Genomic DNA, 26,638 nt, shown 5'->3' on the forward strand with positions numbered 1-26,638 from the left:
ATATATGTGTGTGTGTGTGTATTTTATAGTGGATACTTCGTGTAACTAGAAAAATCATCAGAGTAATACAAGAACAATATATATATATATATATATTTATTTATTTATTTATTTATTTATTAACTATACAATAAGGATTCCACTGAATGGTACCCTGGTTTCGTGTAGCTGAAACCTTGCAAATAAAAAATACTTAGCAGGCAGACGCGCTAGGTTATTTTGGCATCAAAATAGAAGAAAAAGAACGTTTTCGTCTATTTTGTTTGCTGATAAACATTTTAAGTGTTTAAGTTTGCATGTATATATAATTATAAATAATAGTTATTTTATTATTATTTATTTATTTTCATATTTATATCACGTTACGTATGTTCATATGTTTATATATTTTATGTACAGGATTTGCCTCTAAATGAATTAAGTGATTATTATGAATTTTAAAACGCAGCTGCTAGGCATGTGAGTGGTTATTGCAGGCTATAAAGAGAAGGGGTAAAGTTTATACGGGTCCTATTTTTGTCAAATTCTAACAATAGGTGTTAAACACCAGTTCATAAATATCCTCCAAATTTCGGTTTCTTTAGAGTATTTTGAAGATTTTAGTTAGTATAATGCGGATACAACTCCCCATTTGAAAATCTAAATATTTCAGATTTGCGTTGAATTCAATTCATATTCATTATATACCAGTTACACACAATTTTTTGAATGCATAACAAGATACAAGTGGCATGACGAGTGCTATGAACATTCTTATACTTACACCACTATCAGCTGGTCACTGAGGTGTGACCAACAGACATGTTATAGTAAATGTCTTAAAGCGGTCTCGGGAAGATATGAAGATGGCCGTCATTAGGGTCTATAAGAAGAAAAGCATACCTGAGATGTTGGATGTGGCTGTGTGGCTCCTTCTTCTCCCAGGAAACGTCTTGACCTCTTCACCCTTGGTGGTGTTCTGATTGGAATTTTCTTTCTTCATTTTCCGGACCTTTTCGTTGTTTCAATGAAGGCATTTATGGCAGATACAAGAAAAACAAGACGCGCCACAATTGTAATATATATGGAACATAACTATTTTATTTTACATTAGATACAATATATATTACAAAAGAAAACTTTTACAATTTAAAACTGGACAATAGGCTTTTCAAAGCTAACTAACCTAACTAGTTTTGAGGGAGGGGTGCTCCCCCTCCCACATTTACGGAGAGACAAAAATTATGGTGCTAACCTCATGACAACCTGAACAGAAAGAGGGAGAGCTCTAGGAAAGAGAATTATGGGAAGGTGTTTCTTTGTATCTCTACGCACATGGCCAAATAACCACCCGGCCATGCTGGAGAGTGTGTTAGAAACCGTGGCACGGAGAAAATAGTGCCACATCCCTCTCCATGCAATCCGAAATTTATGAGTATTCATAAATTTCAGAAGTCCTAATTTTCCGTGGATGATGCGTCAACCGGCCGTCAGCGATCAATGTCCCCATGCTCTACGTTCCGGCAGCCAACACTTATTAAGAACCAAGTGTAATAAACTGTCATTGATTGCAAAGAGATGATGACCCAAGAAAGAACAGGATTGACCTATAAAACTGTCAATAAAACAAAAACCATCTGCAGGTGTATCGACCTTTCAAAATTATAAAAACATTATCCAAATAAATTCGTTTTGGGAATCCAACATTTTAAGTGCAAGGAGATTGTGTCTCGAGCAATGACCTATAAAACTAAAACAAAGTGCAGGTGTTTGCACTTGCTGAAAAATCATAATCGTCAAAATTATAAACAATAAATGTATTTCTAAGTTGGCAAACATTATGGGTCGGCCTAACTTTGAATTAAGCACAAATTTGGCACAAGGCTGGGCGGCTATACATCGTTAATCAACTAATCACAGAATTGCTCCGTATAGCCCCTCCCCATGACTGTAACTAATTGGCCGATTATCTAAAAGCAATCAGAGGCGAACCAGGATGATTGTTACGACGATAGCCATTAGTCGACAATCCCCCATTGGCTGACCAATCAGACACTGAGTGTTCAAGGATTCGGGCCAATAAATAGAGGATACCCAAAGCGAAAAATCGAGTTGGTTCATTTTTTGTCGCCGCTTAAAGAACCAAATCCGTTGTCACTCCGTTCTACATCATTAACGCTGCCTAATTGCAGTTAAGATCTTCTAAGAAAACTTTATTCCGCCAGTCAACAACAATCATTCTCATTCCGTGGTGTTTTTGAAGATTGTGTTGATAAATGTTGTTATTATTTATAACAAGCGCTTTCGAATATTTTCTTTTGTTTGCTTGACAACTTTTCTTCCCTCCAGCAACAAATTCAACCTTTGTCGACTGGACCGCACTCATCTCTTCTTTCTACGGATCTTGAAGCAACATGGGCGTGGAAGGAAACAAAGAAAGGCAAGTCAAAATATGTGGTGATCACGAAACCATCGGCCAACTCGGGTTCGTAAATACATCGTACCACAACTCTGTTGAATGTGGAATGTTTTTCATTTTTTATCGACTATTCTCTTATCAATTACAAATAATATTTAAAATAAGCATTTCATCAGAGTTAATGATATTGGAAAACTCAACATACATAAGATAAAGCATCAACAGCAATAATATTTGAAAATGAGAAAAATACACCGGAAGTAGGCTCGAGCTTATATCAGCCGGAGCATAATAGAAATAAAATGCAAACTACAAAAGACAGTCGTCCAGAAAATAACAACATAGGGAAAACTTTTAAGCTGCCGGAAAGAAACTAGTTTTTAGTTTTATGATATCAATATCCGGAAAATGATTTTTAACAAGAACGTTTTATTTAAATAATGTTTTACCTCTCTTGAAAAATATTATGGTTTAGCTTCCCTCAGTCTGATTTTGATTTTAATTTATGCAGTTCCAATTTTTAGATTTTTGAATTGTTTGCTGCAATTGATTAGTTCATCCACCATTTTTGTTTGTAGACTGGATACGTAAAACGGGCCTGGCTTGTTTATTTGTGTAAATAAAATGTAAATAAAAACTTTTTTCTCTCTCTAAAATTTCCCCTTTTGCGAGCATGGATGCAAACTTTCAAGGAACTTTTTACATTTTTTCATAAAATTTTTCCAGCAATGAAAATAAAAAACATAAATAAAAATAAGATTTCATGAAAACACCTGAATATGGATTTCAGGAATTATAAGGCCGAGATTAAATTTAGGGTGTGCCGAATAAAAGATACAACTTATGACTTATAAAGCTCTACAGATTACACCAAGCAATTCCTTCAAATGATAAAATAAAGTCCTGACCAGAAATAGGTTAGTTTGGAAGTATTTTTAAACGCTGTCTAGCACATGCCAATCTTTAAACCGATTATAATTGTTTACCAATATATATATATATATATATATATATATATATATATATATATAAACTGCGTCAATCGCTTTGTTGCAGATAAGTAAAATATCAATATTTAACTAAATATACACCACAACAAAATGAAAATTATATCATCAAACGACTGTTTTAAGGTTAGTTATTTCCAAAAATGTTATTCTAATCCGAAGTTATGACATTTTATTCTTTCCACTGTCCATCGCTTTATTTCAGGTCTCTTAAAATGTTGTTTAAGGGCAAAAATACAATGTCTTATCATGCGAACTTTTTTTTTAATTATATTTTTCTGTCAAAGAATAATGAGAAAAAGCACATCCTAGGTGCTAAGCCTCAAATAAATTAATTATTTATCGACATATCCACCATTTTAAAATAATTTAAAACAACCTTTTGCCCCCCCCCCGGGGAAGTCAGTTGTTGCATCTCAAAAAGGAGTTATGGCTCTAGCAATATCAACTACGTTCTTCACATGTCATCCTTTGAAGTAAATTGCTCTCCTCCCTCATAAATTCCTATTTTTAATATTGACCAGAGATATTCAATGGGTTAAGATTTGAAGAACACGGTGGTCAGGTCATGAGAGTTTCCCCAACGAATCCTATAGATTCAAGGAAGGCTGCAGTCGCCCTAGCAGAATAGAATGGTGCATTGTCATGCATAAAAATCATCTGAAAGCGACGTGACAATGGTCGGTCATCTAGCCATGGTGGCAAATATTTATCCAAAAAAGCCGTGTACGCATTGCTGGTAAGTTTTACACCATCTGGAACTCGGAATGGTCCAACCAACTTATCCTTAATGATTCCCGCCCAAAACATGATGCCTCCACCTCCTTGTAGTAGTAATAATAGCAAGATAACCTGCCTACCAAGCAAGTGAAAAAAATAACATCATAACTTCGTGAATAGAACTATCACTCTCTCAATAATTGTGGATTATTACTCAAGGAACAGAAAACAATAAGAGATACAAACAACCTACTTAGTATTTTTTTTATAAGGGAGTCTCAACTTACTAAGACCCAAAGGCCATTCGTGGATAAGGGTTGATGAATGTAATGTGGTAGTGTAGTAATCGTTAACGGTGTAAGTTGGGTACAATTTGATTATTTTAAGAGATAGTTCAACAAGAACTTGTTTACATTAGACTTGAAGGCGACCATACTGTAATCGGTCGGGAAGCAGGCTAATCAATGAAACTGTGTAGTTCTAGGAAAGAAGCTGTGTTAGTGGAATCTGCATTTAGATTTAGACACAAATAAAGAGTAGGGGAGACTGTTGATAGTATTTTTTTTTTTTACACAGTGATCACCACTTATCAAGGCCCGGAAGCCACTCAGGGATAAGGGTTATTGCAAGTACATTACGTTAGTGTGGAGATTTGATGAAGTCTTTACTTAAGGGGGCGGTTCATTAGGAATTTGTTAACATTGGACTTGAAGACATCCAAGTTGTAGTCCGGTGGGAAGCAGGCAGACGGAACAAAGTTTCACAGGCGTGCAGTTCTAAGTTTGTAGCTAGTTGTGTGTTTTTGTAAAAATTTGGCAAGGGAGGACCGTAGATTGGAGTTCAGATGAACACTTGCTACGAAAATGACGATAGAGCAGAGACAGGATTACAATGTCTCTTCTTTGGGAAAGAGACTGCATGAAAGAAAAAAGTACATCACCTATTAGGTTTTAAAGCTGGTTTTAAAATCTATTGAGGTAAGATAGGACCTATTAAGCAGCCCCCACCCAGATGTGGCAACACTACTCCATTTTAGAATGTACTTGGCTCTTATATAGATAAGATTGCATCTGTAGTGAGATAGTTATTGGAGCAGTAGAAGGATCCAACCATTTTTCCAGCGATCTTGGCAACAGATTTAATGTATGTGTTCCATTTCAGGTCAGGAGGGAAGATCAGTTCCAGAAGCGTGTCAAGATGTAGTGCTTCCACAAGACGAGAACCATAATAAACTTAAATTCTCTTAAATTTTAAATGAAACAAGTAAAACACAAAAAGGGAATATAGCCCTGACATGGATCAGCTACAAAAATACCTACTACAATAGACAATCCATCAAAACATGGATGATTGAATGCTTATATCTCATGCATATGGACAACATTAAACTATTAAAAATAACACCAAATTAAGTAGAAATTAATTAGATGAGAAGAAAACCTGATTACAATTACAAGTCGTTTTTTACTTCCAATTCTGTTTATTTTTTTTCTATTTTTAAATCGTATAAATAATTTCTAATTAGTTGTTTTTTCTTTTAAATTTATTAATAATAAGAAGCCAGGAATCAGAGGTAACTAGTCATTAACAAGTCTTATAGTGTTATGTTGAGTTTTAATTACATGCCAAATGCAAGAATGGAGAAACTGACATATTGCCAGCTTTCTACATGTAAGAAAGAGTAAAGAGGGGGAACATTAAAGAAGCTCGAAATAGGATTTTTAATAATTTCGTTTTAATGATAAAATAAAAATAAAAAAACTAGTCTTTTAGATAATAGGCCCCACAATATCAACCAAGCTCCAACCCCTGACCCATCACGGCGATGCAGCATCACTGTACCTGTTTGATAAGTACTTTATTGGAGTATGCTCATGTGAACTTGTAGAACTTGTGCCCCTGCCATGTACATACTCTTGACTAATCTGACAAGCAGAAAAATGCCATCCCTTCACTGTTGAGATTCCTAGGTGACGGAAGGCCTTATACTTGAATACTTTCTTCCCTTAAACTGCTAGACTTTAAAATTCTTCTCCCTGTTTCCTACTTTCCTGACTGTACTGACATATTGAAGTTGAAATGTAATGTAAACAGACATCACGTTGCTCAAATCCCTACATAGTTCCATGTAGATATGATCCCAAATTATAACTCCTGACGTCTAAATGGTAATATGCCTTACCGTATGTTTGGAATGAAATAGATAAATGAATATATATATATATATATATATATATATATATATATATATATATATATATATATAAAGCTGAATGTGTGTGTGTGTCTGTCTGGTCACGAATAGGCTCCTATATGGTTGACTATTTTAAAAAACTGATTACATATAATGATAGAAGATGTATCGAGGACCAGGAATGAGTAAGTTTGATTTGGCAGAACGTTGGTTCATTAAAATTGTGGGGTCTGCGTTCGCGCCTGTTCCACAAAGTATGGAAATAAAAAATTTTAAAATTAAAAAAAAAACGTTTACAAGTGTTTTTGATATAGATGTACATAAGAATACTTTGATAAGTATGTTTTAACTTAAATAGGGATGATAAAATTGTGGAGTCTGCGTTCGCGCCTGTTCCACAAAGTATGGAAATAAAAAATTTTAAAATTAAAAAAAAAACGTTTACAAGTGTTTTTGATATAGATGTACATAAGAATACTTTGATAAGTATGTTTTAACTTAAATAGGAATGATATAATAAAATTGTGGGGTCTACGGCCTCCATAGAATGGAAATAGGCACAAACTTTACTAAAAAACTTTTCATATCTATCTGCGTAAGTATACTTTGATAATTATGTTTCAGTTTGAAGAAATATGGTATAATAAAATTATGGGATGTTCGTTCGTACCTGACTTCCATAGAATGGAAATATGTCACAAAGTTTAACAAGATTTTTTATATTTAGATCCACAGAATATTGTTATAAGTGTTTCCGTGTGAACAGGTATGTATAATAAATTATGAGGTTTATCTATTTTATTTTTACTTTCATCATATTTTGCTTTGGTTTTGATACCCCAAATTCGAAGCTATCTCTTTACAACCCTTCCTTTTCATAACCTATCATACTTTCATAAATCAGAGTCCATTTATATATATAAGAATAAGTAGTTAATAAAACATGTTAAAAACACTTTGAAAAAGAGTTAAAAACATATTTAATCTGAAAAGGAAACACTTAATGAGTGGATAGTCCTTAATCCGCGGAGTTTCGAAGAAATACTTTCCTTCTCATCAAGGGGTAGGTATTAGCAAAATGCGGGAACGGATTTTGCTTGCAAAAATATTTAATGAAACTACAAGTAAGTCATAGATGTTACTTGGTATAAAATATTGAAGCAGAGAGAATATGGTGAAGAAAAATGTGATTTCACGTGAATGGATTGTCTGGTAAAGAGTAAAATATCCAATAAAGGTAAAATCCAAAAACGTTGATTAAATTTCCATTTCCACAAGTAAAATCCAAAGGAATCTCGTTATTAGAAGAGGGTTCAAAGTAATCCAAAAGGCAAAATTATGTGAAATAATTCACAAATGGGTACAAGGAAAAAAGGGAATGAGTTAAAAAAAATATTATTAAAGGTTGATAAAATGTGCGTAGAAAGAATAAATGGAGAAATTTTAAAAACACGGCTGATTAAAGAAAAATGAGTAAAGAAGAAGAAAAAAATAATTGAATGGTGATTGAGTTATTTTTAGAATAGAAAAGGCAATGTCAAAATGACCCAGACAGGATGATGTTGAAGTGGCGCCAATAGATATATATTTCATTAATAGTCTATCATTTAGCGATTGCATTTTCACCCCAAACAAGGCACAGCGCCACTTTGATGTAGGGGGCTACTATCGGGGACATAAATTGCAGGGATATTATGTAGGGAGTCGAGCAGCAAGATGTTAGTTTACATTATTACACTTGAACTTCTGCATATCAATATAGTCGGGAAAGCAGGAACTTCCAAAATCTAGCAGTTCTGGAAAAGAATATTAGAGTAAAAGGCTTTCTGGCATCTAGGAATCTCTACTCTGTAGGGGTGGGATTTTTCTGCTTGTGGGTTTGTTGGAGGTATATACGTCGAGGAGGTACAAGAGCTTGTAGTTCGTCAGAGCATCATAATTAAAATACTTGTAAAACACGCAGAGGGATGCATCATTTCATCGATGGGACAGAGGCTGAAGCCTAGCTGACAGTTCACGACCTGTTAAGTTGGCGACTCTCTTTTGAATTCTGTCAAGGAGTGAAAGATTAGTGACAGATTCACCAGCCCAAATGTGACAACAATACTCTATATATGAGCGAATGGTGGCCTAGTAGAGTTACAGGATACTTTGAGGTGTATGTAACTTTCAATCATGGTAGAGAGAGCTCACATTCCTCACAGCAGCCGCGACAATGTCCTCGATTTATCTGTTCCAACTCATGTTCTCTGTGAACGTTAAGCCAAGGAGTTTGAACAGCTAATGTATCATTAGCCATAGCTATTGGTGGTTTAGAAGGTTTCTTGTAATTATTTAAGGAAAGAAGCTTAGTCTTGTTACCATCCATTCCCCTATAGACTGGAGGTCTTCCTCTAGTGTTTCCGTCATTGCCTAGGATATGTGTTCATTCGTTTTCCCCTCATGCCTGTTATAGAGCGCGGTGTCGTCAGCAAATATACTCATCTCAAAGACAATTTTATTATACAGTAGCTGTGTGTATGTGTGTGTTTAACTGATCAACTTTTAAATTACTGGTTACATAACACTGAAATTAACAGGAAATAATCATCATACACCAAGTAAAAATGAGTGAAATCTTTGCCTGGGTAATGAATAACACTACAGAGATATGTCGGCAAGTTGAAATGCAAATGTTCATTTCAACTTGCCGGCATATTTTTATTAGTTTTACGAATGCACAAATTCAATCATAGCGAGAAGGATTTAATTGTAAATATTTCTTATCTATCTTTCGGATTAGTTGAAATGGTAGGAAACGTGACTGGAGTAATAAATGAAGGAATGCGGCTGAAACACTAAATGTTTTGATTTCGATTCTAGGTGATAGGGCCCAAGTATTTTTTTAAAAACCTTGGAAATCAGTACTAATATATATATATATATATATATGTGTGTGTGTGTGTGTGTGTGTGTATGTATGTATGGGAGAGAGAGAATTGGCTCTGTAATAATAAATACGAAATCTACGTGAATTAAAATATATTTAAGCGTATTGTACAACCAATTGGGTTGGGCCCTTCTTAGCTTGTAAATAAATACAATAATTTAATGTGTAATTACTAGAGCTATGACAACAGTATATTCTTTTCATTGTTTTGACTCTGGAGTATATATCCGTTAATATCTTATATGTTTTTATATAGACGGATGTGTTTCTCCGTTGATTAAGTATGTCTAACTGTGTCGGATATATGCCTGAGAGTCAAAAGAATGAAAAGAATATTCTGTTGTCACAGCCCTAGTAATTACTAAAGTTACGTTGACGTTCATATACATAAAGTTACCTCACAACTTTATTAATATAGTCTTATATTGTTATGCACAAAAGATTGTCAAAACTTCTGCTTGCCTGCTTTGCAATTCATACCAACTCCTCTTAACTCAATTTACAATTCTCAACTTCTCAGCTCTCTCTCTCTCTCTCTCTCTCTCTCTCTCTCTCTCTCTCTCTCTCTCTCTCTCAGCTGTCAAACATTTAATTGGTTGTTCTCTTTGATTCGTTCTGCTTGTAGAAACAGTTCGCTCTTATATGCAAATTAATGTCAAATGTATACAAAACATCCACAAACTCGCGTTTTCTTTTCTTCTTTTTCCTTCTCCTGACTGTCAAAACGGACGCGATGGTCGTTGTTAGTAGTTTATTTTATTACAACATTTTTATTCGCTTTTACATTTTAGATCACATATAGATTAATCATACTTGAATTTCACATTACTATTCTTAAATCTTGTTTAGGACCACTAATTTAAAAATAATTACGTCATATAGTGTACTTCTTTGTTAGTATAATTCAGGGGAGATAAGTTGAATATAATTCCAAGGAAGTAACTGTATATACCCTGTGTCAGCAATACTATATTTATAAAGATCACAATCATTTTAGACGCCATATTGAATATGCTGTCTTACATTTTCTGAATGGGAATTAATTTTTGTACATAATCAATAGCATCTTATATTGTCCAAGATTGTGGAGAAAAGACACCTGCGATAATTATTGTTTTGTGTGTAATGAACATTAGTAGCGACTGTTTTCGACACCAAATTGAAAAAAACTCAGGTAAAAAAAAAACTGTAGAACTTTTATGTTATACTTCGCTACATAAGGAAATTATTCTGAAAAAATAATCTATTGAAATTCTTCATTTCCGGTTCAAATGCTAATGTTCCTGAACTATTGATGCTATCAGTAATCAATTCTTTAAGTCAGTAAAAAAAAAAAAAATTCCCACCAAAAGTAGATTTTTGTTTTACTATCAAACGACAAAAATCCAAAATAACAACTTAAGATAAAAAAGGGGAAAGTAATTTTTGTAACTTGGAAATATTGATGTCTGCATCTGTAAAACGTTTTCTGTCATAACAGCTGCTGCATCTACAAGTAAATGTGTCATGTTGACGTAAGAGAAAAGCAGCCAGTGGAACTTTGTAATTTTCTGTGGTCCTACCAAGCAGAAAATGAAATTACCTTGCCAAAAGTCTGACAATCCAATTCTGCAAAGAAAACTAACAGTAATCGTAACGGGCTTTTCGGATTCAGGAATGAAAAGGACTTGAGAGGAGAAATAGCTAAAAAAAAAAAAGACTTACAGAAAATCGATATTTGACTAACAAATAGGAACGATGATTGATTTTTTGTTTGCATTTCTGAGATGTGACTTTAATACTATTATACATTGATTTAGTGAAATCATTTACATCAATTCTTTTAACTTTTGAGTGATTTAAAAACAAAACAGCAATAATATTATACACAAACTCTCTGCAAAACTATCGCCATTGTTCATAAAATTGGGACAAAGTAACACTTGAGTTTGGAACTTATGAGAAAATGAGAGAGAAACCAACTGAAACACTAACTAGATGCAACAGAACAAGGAATTGGTAATGCAGATTTACATTTCAATTGGATCTATCATGTTTATTTGTGACTAATATAGGGAATGGTATTAACCTACAATTTACTCTACGGATAAAATAGTGACTTGTGTTCTACAAACTGCACACAATTAATAGATGATAAATAGTGTAAGCCAGTATTATTGAGCTAAAAATTTTTAGTTAAACTTCAGTACACGTTTTATTCGCCTTTAGGAGATCATAGAATATATAAATTCATATGCATAGGAGTATAAAAATATATCAAGTTCTACATTAACATATTATCTTATTGGAAATATTAACATTTAAATGGTGTATCTATCTATCTATATATATATATATATATATATATATATATATATATATATATATATATATATATGCACCATCTAAATGTTAATATTTCGGATAACATATGTTAATGTAGAACATATATTCCAAAATTCATAAGCTATTTATTAGTCTAGGATACTATTGTATATATATATATATATAAATTATTTATTTAAAAACTATACATTACATATTTCAGAAACGTACCATTGTTTAATTGACACATGCCAATTTTAGATGTAGATTACTTGGAGATGGATCAAACTTTTTATTTGATTTGAGCCTAAAACAATAAATGTTAAGGAGTCAAAATTAAGGTCAAAGTTTTAAAAAAAATTGACCTCTGCGGTCTCTACCAAACCACTCATGCAATTTTTGGTGTAAACATCTGAAATTTTACATAAAGTGTAGTCAGACATAGTGTAAGCTTTTTAATCGGTTTTTGACCGAAATTTTGTCTGTCAAGGGATTAAAGTTGAAGATGTGACCTTTGCGGTCTCTAGCTAACTATTCAGCCAATTTTGGGTGTAAACATTTGAAATTTTACATAAAGGGTATTCAGACATGCTACAAGCTTTTTAATCATTTTGAGGGTGAAAATTTACCTGCCAAGATGTTTAAGTTGAAAGAGTTGACCTTTGCAGACTCTACCAAACTCCTCCGCCAATTTTGGGTTTAAACACTTGAAATTTTAGATATAAGTTACCTGAACATGAGTCAAACTTTTTAATATATATATATATATATATATATATATATATATATATCTGCATGTAAAGTTATGAATAGTACGTAGGGCCCGAGACAAGCCGAACTGCTAGTATATTTAAAAACCTCAAAATATTAGAATATGATAAGATATTATTGATTTATGTTATATGTGATTGGTGTCGATTATTAGGATGCGAACCTTGATTGTATTTTATAAGAATGGTTGGGAGTTGATATGTATAATATATATCTAAGGCGAATGGAGAGAGGCGCTATTTGCATATATAGCATAAATTTTGATAACACATAATTTAAATGGAAAGGCAAAGGGCAGGTGTATAAGTCTTGCATTTTTCGTATAATGCATTGTTTTTTTAGACTTATATACGGAGTAAGGATTTTCAGTAATTTATGTGTTTTAGTTAGTTTAAAGACCTCAGTTTTTGCAATCAATCAGTTTATGAAAGGGTTATTAATAGCCTAAAATATTCTGAACGTTTTTGTGTTGTATTGTGGTCAATTTCCGAAGCACCACAGAAAAATTCAGGATCCTACTGACGATTGATAAACCTCCCATAAACTTTTCGAATGTCAAAACTGAGGTCTTAAAACTATGCCAAAAGAAAATTTCTACTACTTTCAGTAATCATAACCATTATGGAGGTGATGCAGTGAAATTTCATAGATAACCAACTTCCAAGATCAATGCTTAAATTATTAAACAACTAAGTAATAATGAGAGTATCAAAATATTTTTCGCTTCCCTCCACCGCCTTCCAAAAAATTGACCGGCTTATTCCTATTACTCAGGAGTGATCATATTTCGATTTTATTTTTCATCGTCCTTTATGTATTCGCAAAGAAAAATGCAAGCGTGTTCGAAATATTGAATAAAATTTATAAAAACATTACTTTTTATTATTCAAACACTATCAATCATCCTCAAATTATATTTCTAGAAACATACATGGAATATCAAACACATCCCTCCAGCTCATATATATATATATATATATATATATATATATATATATATATATATATATATATATATATATATGTGTGTGTGTTTACTGTTTTGGGAGGAAAGAATTCCAACAAAGTGCTCGATTACAAAGAAAAACTTTTTCGATATAACAGCTTAATATTTATTTATTTAATAGTCCTTTTTCTTTTCGATATAAGAGCTTAATATTTATTTATTTAATAGTACAGAAGTTCAGAAAAACATTGGTACCGTCGGTTTTAAGCCCAACATAAAGGGGGCCAGTTAATGGTAAAACGTAAATGATGTTAGGCCCTCGTCAGCCATGCTGTTTCTGTTTGAGGAAAAAATTTCAGGCCCGCATTTATTTTTTTATAATGATGCTCATTTTCATTTAACTGAGTCTTATTCCTATCTCTGTATATTTTATTTTATTCTAATATGAATTTTCTAACTTAGTAATTTTTTTATTTAAATCATTTTAGTAAATATGTACAGTTCTGTTTTTGCATGGTTTCCGGTCTGCCTTCTGTTAATTTTAGCTAGTACAAGGGAGATAATTACTTTATCTTATTTGTTTCAGTTAAGAGAAACAACATGGCTGACGAGAGCCTAACATCATTTACGTTTTACCATTAACTGGGCCCCTTTATGTTGGGCTTGAAACCGACGGTACCAATGTTTTTCTGAACTTCTGTACTATTAAATAAATATATATATATGTGTGTGTGTGGGTGTGTGTGTGTGTGTGTGTGTGTGTGTGTGTGTGTGTGTGTGTGTGTGAAAGATATGCATTCGTCATTTGTATTTTATAAATCTGTAGATTCATTTTCATTTTTCCAACTCTTAAATTTCGAGGAATTATTCTCCTGCGTGAATTTTCAACTTGAGATAATGTTCTATCCAGCAATATTTTCTAAAAGTATCTTGCATCAAAAAAGTCAATTTCTCGTTCAGATATTGATTTCATGTGCCTCTAACAAATAACATTAGTGCATAGATCAGGGGTGTGGAAAGTCTTTAACATTCAATCCCCCATTCGTTCATGCACGAGGAGTTCATGGTTGATTGGTTGTTGAGTTATTGTATGCCAAATCTCTCACCCTCCATTACTATCTGTCTGTCTGTCTGTCTCTCATATATATATATATATATATATATATATATATATATATATATATATATATATATATATATATATATATATAAAGAGCAAATAGTTAATAAAACATGTTAAAAACACTTTGAAAAAGAGTTAAACACATATCTAATCTGAAAAGGAAAAACTTAATAAGTGGGTAGTCCTTAATCCGCGGAGTTTTGAAGAAATACTTTCCTTCTCATCAGAAGGTAGGAATTAGCAAAATGCGGGAATCGGATTTTGCATACAAAAGTATTTGATGAAACTGCAAGTAATTCAAAGATCTTACTTGATAACAAAAAGTGAAGCAGAGGGAATATGACGAAGAAAAAGGTGATTACACGTGAATAATTAGTCTGGTTTAAGGTAAATTATCCAATGGCGGTAAAATCCAAAAATATAAATCCAAGAAAGTTAATTAAATTTCCATTCGCACAAGTAAAATCCAAGGAAATCACGCAGTCGGAAGATGGTCCAAAGTAATCCAAAAGGCCTAAATCCGTGGAATAATTCACAAATATGTACAAGGAAAAAATATATATATAAATACTAGCAGGACGCGTTAACTGGCGTTGCCATGTGGAAGCATGATTCCACCATTGTTAAAAAAAAGTAAGCGACGTTTGTTGTTGGTGCTATCCCTGGCCAATTGCGAACAGTGGCGGATAGTTACGGCCGTGGCCAATATAAAAAAGCAAGTAAGGGAATGCGTAAATGCGGAGGTGGAGTTAACGTAAAAATGTTCCTTCCTCCCCCCCCCAAAAAAAAATTAAAAGCAAATAAAAAAAATAAAATACAAAGTCACCGTGCAGTCTAGCAAAAGTGGTAAAAATTTACGTTAAAACTAAGGCCTAGTTAATTCGTGACTAATTTGAAAGAAAAAGAAATGATTCTCAGGAAATGCTAGCGAAGAAAAAGTAAAGAAAAGCAAAAGTAATATAACATCCGGTATGAGTCGAAAATAGTTTCCGATTCTAAATTAAATATTGCTACCGGTCTTTTTTTATGTTTTTCTCGGTGCCTTTTATTCGGAGGAGGTGGGGTGTGGAAAGTGGATGTATGTATATTTCCACCATCGAGAAAAATCATTTAACATTACCACTTCCCAGGTTTTCGGTGGCGCTGAAAACGAAAATATCATTTACAATTACTGCCAACACGTAGTTTTTAAGATATGAGAAAAATTTTAACTAAGTGGCGGATCACTTTCCTCTAATAATTTTACGTAAATTGAGTAACTCCTTTATGGCCACGTGTTTTGGTGGAGAGGCACGTACAATGAACTCAATATAACGTGAAGTGAGCAACCACATGTACACCGACCCCCCCCCCCCAAAAAAAAAACAGATATTAAATGTGTACATTAGCTGGAGGAGGCCGCCTAGAGAATCGACTTTGCAAAAAAAAAAAAAAAAAAGCAAAAAATCACTCTAAGTTTTTTTCGCGCGCGCGTGCTTGTATATATATGTGTGTGTATGTGTATATATATATATATATATATATATATATATATATATATATATATATATATATGCACACAGTGCATATATATTTACATATATGTATATATAGAGAGAGAAACAATGTCAATCGCTTCAATGCAGATTAGTAAAATATCATTATATTACTAAATATACGTCACAGCAAAATGAAAATGATATTATCAAACGACTGCTTTAAGGTTATTTATTTCTCAAACTGTTAGTCAAATTCATGCGATATTCACAAAGTTATGGCATTTTATTCTTTATCGAGGAATTTCCACTGTCCATTGCTTTATTGCCGGTCTCTTAAAATGTTTTTGTTTCAGGGCAAAAATACAATGTCTTATCTTGCGAACTTTACTTTTTATTATATTTTTCTGTCAAACAATAATAAACAAAAACATATCCTATGTATAAGCCTCATATAAATTAATTATTTATCGCCATATCCACCTTTGCTTTTTAAATAACTTAAAACAACCTTTTGTCCCCCAAGGAAGTTAATTGTTTGATCTTAAAAGGAGTGGTGGCTTTAGCAACATCAACTATGTTCCTCAACAAGGCATCCTTTGAAGTAAATTGCTCTCCTGCCTCATAAACTCCTCTTTTTAATATTAACCAGAGATTTTCAATGGGGTCTGGAAAACACGATGGTCAGGTCATGAGAATTTCCCCAACGAATCTCATAGATTCAAGGAAGGCTGCAGTCGCCCCAAGCACAATGGGATGGTATATTGTCATGTATAAAAATCATCTGAAAGCGACGTGACAATGGTCGGTCATCTAATCACGTCGACAAATGATTATCCAAAAAGACCATGTACGCATTGCTGATGAGCTTTACATTCTGGGACTCGGCATGGTCCAATCAACTTATCCTCAATGATTCCCGCCCTAAACATGATGCCTCCACCTCCTTGTTGGCGATGAACTTTGCAATAAAGCGATGGACAGTAAAAATTCCTTGATAATAAAACAAATGCCATAACTTCGTGAATATCGCATGAATTTGAAAAAAAAATGGGGGATGACTAACCTTAAACAGTCCTTTGATGGTATAATTTTCATTTTTTTTTCTTGACATATATTTAATGAAATATTAATATTTTACTAATCTGTAATAAAACGATTGACACAGTTTATATACACATATATGTACACGCACGCGGTTTATACACGCACGCGCGCACACAAACACGCACACATGCACGCGTGCGTACACACACACACACACACGCATTTATAAGATATAAGGAAATATTAGTGTTAAAAAGTGGGGCATGACTTTTCTCTAATAATTTTAAGCAAAATGAGCACCCACTTTGTGGCCACCTGTTCTGCTGAGGGTGGAGGGAAAAGTACAATGAACTCAATTCGCGGCCCAGATAATCGACTTAGCCCCTCCCCCAAAATTTAAAAACTTTTACGAACCTTTTGTTTTGTTTGTTTATATATACGCGCGCGTACGTGTACTCACATAGACACATACAGTCACACACTCGTGTGAACACGCAGAAACACACATTTTTTGTTGGTTGAATAATGGTATGTATTTTATTGTTTGTAACTATTTCTGTTAAAAGTATGTCTTTGGAGAAGACGAATTCGTATTATCAACATTCTTAAGGAAAAGTAATCGTTATGGTAATATATTCATTGGGGATGGGGGGCGAACGTGTTGTCTTTAGTTTACGTAAATATGTATTAAAAATTTTACTGATTTATTTTCCAAAACAAATGTTGTAAGCGTTTATAAGCGATGGTAAGCACACAAACAAACATCCGTAATAGTAAGGCGTGTTTCTGGTGTAAGACGCTCGCGCATGGAGGAACAAGAAAACAAACAGAGCATTGCACACATGGGGGAAATAAATAAAGTAAAATAACAAAAGAAATTTCAGTAAATTATTTGTCAACCGAGAAGCGGTGTTGTACTAATATTATAGAAGTTGAGTATCTTAAGAATCGTTCGGCAATGTGGGTAAGAATAGGCTTCTGGGATAATAGAATATTTCGAGCGAAGCCAATTAGAATGAATGGACCATGTCAAGGGAGACTTTAGTAATTATGTATAGGAAAAGGGAAAGATTATGTCTCATGCATATGTGTGTGTAATAAGCAGTTAAGAGTGGTGAGATACTAACAGCATACAAAAATGAATTATTGTACACGGTGTCAAGTGGAAGCGGTGGTAGGACTTGATATTCAGAGAGAAAAATAGGAACTCCTTCCTCTGTAGATGTCGTGATCGTGACGATCTTTCCCCGAGAGCCAAATGTAGGAATTTATTATAACGAATAAATGTTTCTAAAATGACGTTCTAAAGTTACATAAGACGGTGGGTAAAGGTTTACACCTAATAAATTTATATGCAGCATCTGTTGTTGCAAACCTACGGCAATTTGGTCCAGGGGGAAATTTCTGCAATCAAAATATTATTTACAGTGTGTGTATATATATATATATATATATATATATATATATATAATACACAATCTTCAGTTTACATTCTGTTTCTCCGTGAAGTGAGCCTTGATCCTGAACAACGGAAAGCCGTCGGATTATACTGAGCGTATGGAAGTCATTAACCATTAACAAAACAGCCATAAAAACAACCTACCCTAATCAATTCATAGCTGTTATTTTTTTTTCGAGCGAACGACCAAAAAGCTATCTACTCTAATAAATTCATAACTTTTACTATTTTTGATTATTTACTTTTCTTTTCCTCCTGTTTTTTTTTTTTTAATGTTTTTTAAGATCTTTTTTACACGAGGCCCGCCTTCTCAAATTTCTTTAAACTAGCAACTTTTCTATGTTTTCGAGTATGCTGATTACGAAACTGTCGATTAGAATTTTGCACTTGCTTATATCACCACATTTATATTTGCCCTCTATCGCCTCCACAACAGCGGAATTACTATCTTTAAGAGTATATCTGAGAAGATTGACGACAGCCTGTCTGCTAATCCTTCGGCTAAAATTCACATTTGTGGTAACTTCAATGTCCACAATGTGGAATGGCTGACATACTCGAACAAGACAGATGATAAGGAGAGGTTCTGTCATGGTTTCGCCCTGCCTCTGACCTCACCCAGATTATTCACGTGTGCCCGATACTTCTGGTCAGTATGCACAACTTCTCCTGAGCTATGTTCATGTTCCGTTCTATCTCCTCTGGGAGCTTCCGACCACTCGGTTGTATCAATTAAGATAAAAATGAAATGTAATAAGTCATCTGACGTACCTCTCCACCGTACTGTATATTGATACTCTACGGCTGACTGGAATAACTTCCTTACATTTATATCTGATCTACCTCTGCATTCCATGTTTAAAACGGATGATCCTCTATAGTATCAGACCTGACCGAATGGTTACTTGCAGGCATAGACTGATTCATACCATCCAAAAAATTCCAACAAAGACCTAACAGCCAGCCATAGTTTTCCCCAGAATGTGCTGCTGCCATCGTGCACAGAAATCACTTTTTCCATAGCCACCAACGTAATAGATGCACTGAGACTAAAGCTGCTTTCAGGAACGCCAGCAACCACTGTAAAAGAGTAATAAAAAATGCAAGAGAGCTATATGCTCAGTCCGTTAATCCAAAGTAGCTGAGCAGCGGCTTGGTTCCCACCAGTTTTAGCAAATAGAAAACAGGATCCTGAACAGAAGCGTGCGTTCTATCCCAACCACCATCAATGGACATGAGGTAATCTCATCAGCATCAGACAAGGCCAAACTATTTGCCAAGAACTTTGCAGCTAATTTTACCCTATGCGACGAAGGCCATCAACTACCCATATTTCCTCCTATAACAGACAACACGCTAGGCAACATACAAATATCTGTGCGTGAGATCGCCAAGCTAATCAAGAACCTTAATTCCAGTAAAGCAACTGGCCCTGAGGGCATTCTAATTATAGTGTTGAAAAAGCTTCAACCAGAATTTGCCCCCATACTTACAAAATTGCTTAAGCGTTGCCTTAATGAGAAGTACTTCCCAACACCTTGGAAGACCTCATCAGTATGCCCTGTATTTAAGAATTCAGGTGAAAAGTCATCTCCCTCTCAGTACAGACCAATAAGTTTCCTGTGTGTCTTGAGTAAGTTGCTGGAATCCATATTAAATAAAGAAGTAGTCAACCACCTCAGCAGAAATAACCTTCTTAGTGACATGCAATATATTTTCCGTTCTGCCAGATCTACAGCAGATGTATTAACGGTTATATCTCATAGGATTAGTGAATCTCTCGACAAAGGCTTCCTTTCTAGGGCAATTGCTCTTGACATATCAAAGGCTTTCCATGAAGTATGGCATAAGGGCCTACTTCACAAGATTTCGAACTACGTCATAACTGGAAATGTTTTCTCAGTCATTAAAATATTTCTCTCTAATAGGCTCATAAGAGTAGTGATAGATGGGCAAAAATTAGAGGCCCACAGTATTAATGCTGGAGTCCTCAGGGGTCCATCCTGGGCCCAACTCTCTTCCTGATCTACATTAATGATCTCTCAAAACGCATACTTAAATCATTCGTTGACATCTATGTTGATGACACAACCATCTATGGCAACACATCCAAGGCCGTAAATGACAAAGTTCTCTCTGATTCTGTCGCCACTGATCTTGAGTGTGCGGTTCAGTGTGGGAGGAAGTGACTGGTTACTTTTAATGCATCTAGAACCAAGCTCCTATCTTTACATCATAAACTCTCTGATCCTCATCTGGCATCAATTGAAATGGATGGCTCTCGTCTAGGGGAGGCTCCATGTTTTGATAAGCTTCTGGGCTTGACCTTTACTCCTGATCTTAAATGGAACACGTACATCAAGTCTGTTGCCAATGTAGCTGGAAAAATGGTAGGATCCTTCTACTGCTCCAGAAGATATCTCACTACTGATGCAATTCTCTATCTATATAAAAGTCAAGTACGTCGGAGGATGGAGTACTGCTGCCACATCTGGGATGGAGCTGCTTAAAAACCCTATCCTGCCTTGATAGAGTACCAAATAGACTTTGTGGCCTAGTGGGGGACGCCCTTTTCTCTTCCCCGAAACCTCTCTCCCACAGAAGAGAGTTGCGAGCCTGTCTTTGTTTTATCTTTACTTCCCTGGCAAGTGCTTGTCTGAGCTCCAATCTCTGACCCCCCTCGCCACTCTTTCACGAAAAACACCCGTCTAGCTGAAACCACTGTCAATAATTTTCCCCATTCTTTATCTGTGCCTAAATCAAAATGTAGATTCCATGAACGAAGCTTCTTTCGCCTGTGGAACTCTCTTCCGTTTGCCTATTTCCCACCTGACTACAACTTGGATCTCTTCAAGTCCAACATAAACAAATTCCTGATAAGTAAGACATTTTATCAAATCTCCATTACTAACGATTACTACGATACTATCCCTTTGATTACTGTACATGCAATAACCCTTATCCGCGAGTGACTTTTTTATGTTCATCAGTTGAGTAGAATTTTTTCTAGATTGGAACAATGTTTACTTTTGTCTGAATCCAGCCCTTTTTCAGAGAGCTGGAGTTTCGTAACATGAAATGACCTTGTGTGTAACTTTGCCCTTGTGTGAAGACAAGTAAATAAAGACCTTCGAATATGAAGGTTCTCCCACCCAAGAATATAGCACATACAAATGATTTTCATTTGGATTTGTTTGTTTCACAAAAATGACTAAACTTTTAGAGATTTTGCAGGATTGCTTATCGCACGCACATTAAATGATTTATCAGGTCTAGTCGATACTCAAATCACTGAACCTATCTTTTCACGCTCACTCACTTCATCGTTTGTCTTTTTTTCATATACTTCCTTTCTTTATGTCAATTGAAAATATAGATGAAGCATATAGATTTTCGTCTATAATAATCCTGATTTTTTTATGCATTTCAATTTCAAATATTTATTTTCAATTCTGACATCAAATATTTCAGAAATGGATAATTTCCACAGAATATGAAACCATAATGCCAATCAAGTTACAAGGTATATCATGCTAAAGAAACAGTGCATTTCCAAATTGTCCATTCTATTTTCATTGCATTATTGGATAGGTGACGAAGCGACTCCAAAAAATATTGTATGTATACGCGCACACACACACGTTTACAATGGCAGTGAATTTTCAGATATCAAACCCTATTGCTGACTATGATGACGTAATTAGAAAGATAGATAGTTATTTTATTTACATGTTTACGTATTGAGTCAATTAGAGTGATACAGTCGAGCTAAAAAGACAAATGGAGTCAGAGCGACTGGGGGACCATAGCCTTTGTATGCCAGGAAAACTGTCTGGCGTATGATATAGTCAGAATGCAGACAAGCGTGCAACTTTCTAAAGGGAAAACATTCTGGAAATAAAAGTTGCTGAAAATACAACCCTGGTCGTTTCCTTGGGATGAATCTTCATTGCAGCTTTTGTAGATCCATCAAACAATGCTCAAAGATGGAAAAGGTATGTTTTCCCTATTGGCCGGATATAAGCCCCCCCCCCTTCCCGAAATATGTTATCGCCCTTTTGTTGTAAAGACTGTCTGGAGTAAACTGTTATATATCCGCGTTCTTCAACTGTATCTGTTTATTATATGAACACGATAAATATATACAGATGTTAAATACGCATCAACTCGAGAACAATAGAGATGCTACATTATCACAAACACTAAAGACTCTCGTAAATATTATAAACCTAGCTATATAACAGCATCAATCACATATATTTACTGCTCTGGTTTCGATGCGAGTAAAACTAATAATTAACGCACATTTTTTGTTATTTTGAGTAACTCTCTCTGTTGACACAAACTGGAATTTTCTGCTTCTTGTTTTATTTATATTTTTCAGTTGATTTGCCTGTGTTTACAATCTTCTCTTTTTTTGACACATCATTCCCATTCCATTTATATTTCACAACTTTTTCTACTTGCATTTTTAGTGTTGTTTCTTAATTCTCCTTCCGACTATCAGAAATTTGTTACATTGTTCTTCATCTTCCTCCCACAAGACTTCCTTTATATAATTCCAAGAAATGTTATTCCTTATAATTCAGCTTCCATTAAATCTTTCTCACTACATGTAAGGTATTAAATGTAATCTAACGATATTGTTACAGCTTCTAATTCAGATAACTGATCAATCATAACTGAGTATGTACCTATATTGAACACAAATACAAACATCATTTGAACTATGGCCAGGATGTTTCTGGAGTTCATTTTAGTGTTAAAAACCCGAGCTATGGTTATTTCTGACATATTTCTTATTTTTTAATCAGTGTCGGGCCGTGCCTAGAACTGTAGCTATGCAGCACCCCCAACTTATTTATGTTCAATATTATTGATAAAATAAAAGTAATATGTCCGTCTTATTATTTTATTCTTTTGTGTACACTAGCGAGGGGGTGCGCCCGGCTTTGCCCGGCTGTAAAATACCCTTAATTTTAATTTGTCCAGATTTCGTATATATTATTATAGAGTCATGCTTTCAAAAGTAAGAAAAAGAATATTTGGATGCGATCAATTAGAATAGAAACCTAAAATGTAGCATTCAAAGCTGGTGACGTTACCACTGTACCAATGTGATACACATATAAACTCGTTAAAAATTTAAAATAAACTAAGATGAATGCACAAAATGTATAACGATGTTTTTTTTTCAGTTTTTAATCATTTCTGACCTTTTAAAAACTATTTTAACTGATTAAAGTCCCATAAAAGAATGGTCCATAAAATCCAAAAGTTTGAGGTCCCTAATCTGCAACTTTTAGTTTCGGGGGAAGATAGGGTTTGAAAATATGGAGACAGACAGACAAAGATATACCTTTTTATATATTAGATTTTAAAATTCTTAAGTTTAATGTAGGTATACATCCCTATGTTCATGTAAAAATATATATTAAAAAAACTTCCGTGGAGCTGAAAACCACAGTGAAGCTGTTAGATCAACCTTTTTAGTGTTTTCTCTTGTACACGTACGAGCAGCACTGCAGTACAAAAAGATGACAGAGAACTGCAAATTCTTGCAGCGACGCATTTCTGGTTCTGTGTGTAATTATTAGTTGACGAAAGACCACTAAGATTAACTAATTATTTACAAATAGTATTATTTATAAATAGCTTTGTTTATAAAGTTTTTTTTTGATTAAAAATGTGCATATAAGAAAATGTGCTTATAAATAAAACTTATTTAAAAAAAAAATTTTTTAATACCCATACTTTATGGAATAACGTTGTTATTTAATTTGTTAGCAAACGAAATGGCAACATTTTTTATTTAAAAATATTCTTTTAAATTTGATAACCATTGCACAATAAAAAAAGTTTACGGATTTTATTATGGTAAACTTTGCAGAATAGAAAATTGTTCACAATATTTTATGTAAGCAAACAAACGAAAACGCATTTTAAAAATGCGTTTATTTACAAATATTTTTATAACTTATAATTTTATTAAAACAAATGGTCGACTCCTCTCGAAGGCAATGTTCGACTTTTTTATATTTGAAAAAAAAATGGGTTTTTATTTAATAACAGTTTTATTTACAAAAAGGTTTTTGAATTAGGAATGTGCATATGACAAAACGTATTTGTAAATAAGTCGATGTATTATTTACACCTCCTTTTTTTAAACTGTTAATTCAGTTTGTTAGCAGACGGTAATAGATAATGCATGAAACAAAAATTAAAAGTGAAATTCTTCTGGACTGATACTACTCCTTCTGGGGAAGCTACATTAAAATTCGATTTTATTATGCCTGTAAATAAATATCTAATATGACCAGTGATGGGATTCAGCCGGTTCGCACCGGTTCGTGCGAACCGGTGCTTAAAATATTATGAGTTCGGCGAAAATCGGTTGTTAAAATTACATAAACCCCTATTCATAACTACACTATACACTTATTCATAACTAAATTATAGTAGAGTCTTTATTCTTATTAACATTTTCTTAGAACCTGTTCTTAAAAAATTTGAATCCCACCACTGAATATGACCCCCTCACGCACGCACACACACTTAAAATAAATTGTTCTCTGCATTAAAAACAGACTTTGTGTCTTATTTTCTTCTGTGGGTAGGTAAGTAAATAGCAATTTTTTTAAATAAAAAATAATTTCTAAAAATATTTGTAAATAATATTATATATTTTTACATACTTTTTTTCGTTTCTTTGTGCAGAGAAATAATGTAGACATGTTTTTATTCTGTAAAATTTACAAAATAAAAAAATATATATTTTTTTTTCAGTTTCCGTGTTTAATGGCAAAGTTGAAAAAGTGTGTATTAAAAAATACAACATAGTTTTATGGAGCAATACCCCATAAATCTTAGCCACGAGCCGACACTGCTTCTAAACTCTTGTAAATCGTATTAGCCACTGTTGGATTGTAATATTCCAAGCACCGTTGCTAAATATGCATCTTTCAATAATTAGCTTTTCATTCATCTGCCTTCATTCCTTCATGATAAATATCTTCCCTTTGTCACTTAAAAACGGCTTCAGAATTTTCCAATGATTTTCTTACTTTTTCTGTAATTCTGTTTTTAATCAAACTATCTGGAGGCAAATACCCAGTGGATGTATAAATTAGGTGCAGAATCTAGTATTTGTTATGCCCTTGTTCTTTGAAATCTATACAGGCAGTGACATTTGATCTATTTCCAGGAGCCAGGCAAATAGAGTAAGAATCAACAGCATTCTTGATCAAATCCTGAAATGCCTTACCATGAAAGACTTTACTACTGCTAGTCCAGAATATCAATTTATCTTTTTATGCATGAGCAAATTGCTCATGAGTTTTCTCAAACTTTTTTGTTTTATTTTGTTTACATTAAGCAATGCATAATGCCACTTAAGCATAAAGGGAAACTGACAGAGGGTCAGATTTATAAGGCCAACCTGGTTGGAAAGGGTGACAGCAAGATGTTTGTTCACATTACGTTTAACTTTCTACATGCTAGTACTGTTAGGGAAAAAGGAGCAAATAGGGAATTCCAAAAGTTAGCGGTTCATGGAAAGAAGATATCAGAGTAAGAAACATCTTTTTGGCATCTTTAGGACCTTTATCATGAAAGAGTGGGGTCTTGCTACTAATCGGATGGGATGTGAGTATTTACGTTGGGGTAGAGAATATTATGACATTAACAGCATCCGCTTCTACAAGGCAACAGTCCACGTCTTCACGCAAAGAATGATCACTCAACAATTTAGTTATGTCATCTACCGATGATAAGCACTCATAAACATTGGACTTCATTGCTAGAAAAAAAAGGCTTTGGTAACCCCCTCTGCAACCGCATTAAATCTAAAACAACAATTATTTTCCCTAAATAAAACTTCCATTTCCTTACAAGGAATCCGAAAGAACGAGTGACCAACATCGTGTAACGTTTGTTCTTCAAAATTATGGACTAACTCCAAACAAATACAAAAAAACAAACGTTTAATTATTCTACATAAAAATGCACGCACACGGGTTGCAGCGAAGGTATATATATATATATATATATATATATATATATATATATATATATATATATATATATATATATATATATATATATATTACCTTCTTCATAGGACAAAAAAAAAACAAAAAAAAACAATACAAACTATTAAGCAGTCAAAATCTCAAAGGGGTGTAATCCTCAGTTACAATGTCACTATTGCTCAATTAAAATTACCATTAAGTGGACTTAAAACTAATTTAAATAGATGGAAGTTAA

The sequence above is a fragment of the Euprymna scolopes genome, chromosome 1 (assembly GCF_053919585.1).
Source record: "Euprymna scolopes isolate OS-2025 chromosome 1, ASM5391958v1, whole genome shotgun sequence".
Classification (NCBI taxonomy): domain Eukaryota; kingdom Metazoa; phylum Mollusca; class Cephalopoda; order Sepiida; family Sepiolidae; genus Euprymna; species Euprymna scolopes.